Genomic DNA, 244 nt, shown 5'->3' on the forward strand with positions numbered 1-244 from the left:
CCTAACATCAGTTACACATTTCTATCTTGCCTTTTAGTCTCACCTGTCAGTGATACAGTTTTGTCTTAACTTCAGTAACACATTTCTATCATGCTTTTTAGTCTTACCTTTCAGTGATACAGTTTTGTCTTCACTTCAGTTACACATTTCTATCCTGCCTTTTAGTCTTACCTTTCAGTGCTATATTTTTGTCCTAACATCAGTTACACATTTCTATCCTGCCTTTTAGTCTCACCTTTCAGTG

This window comes from Mizuhopecten yessoensis, unplaced genomic scaffold (genome assembly GCF_002113885.1).
Source record: "Mizuhopecten yessoensis strain PY_sf001 unplaced genomic scaffold, ASM211388v2 scaffold5283, whole genome shotgun sequence".
Classification (NCBI taxonomy): Eukaryota; Metazoa; Mollusca; class Bivalvia; order Pectinida; family Pectinidae; genus Mizuhopecten; species Mizuhopecten yessoensis.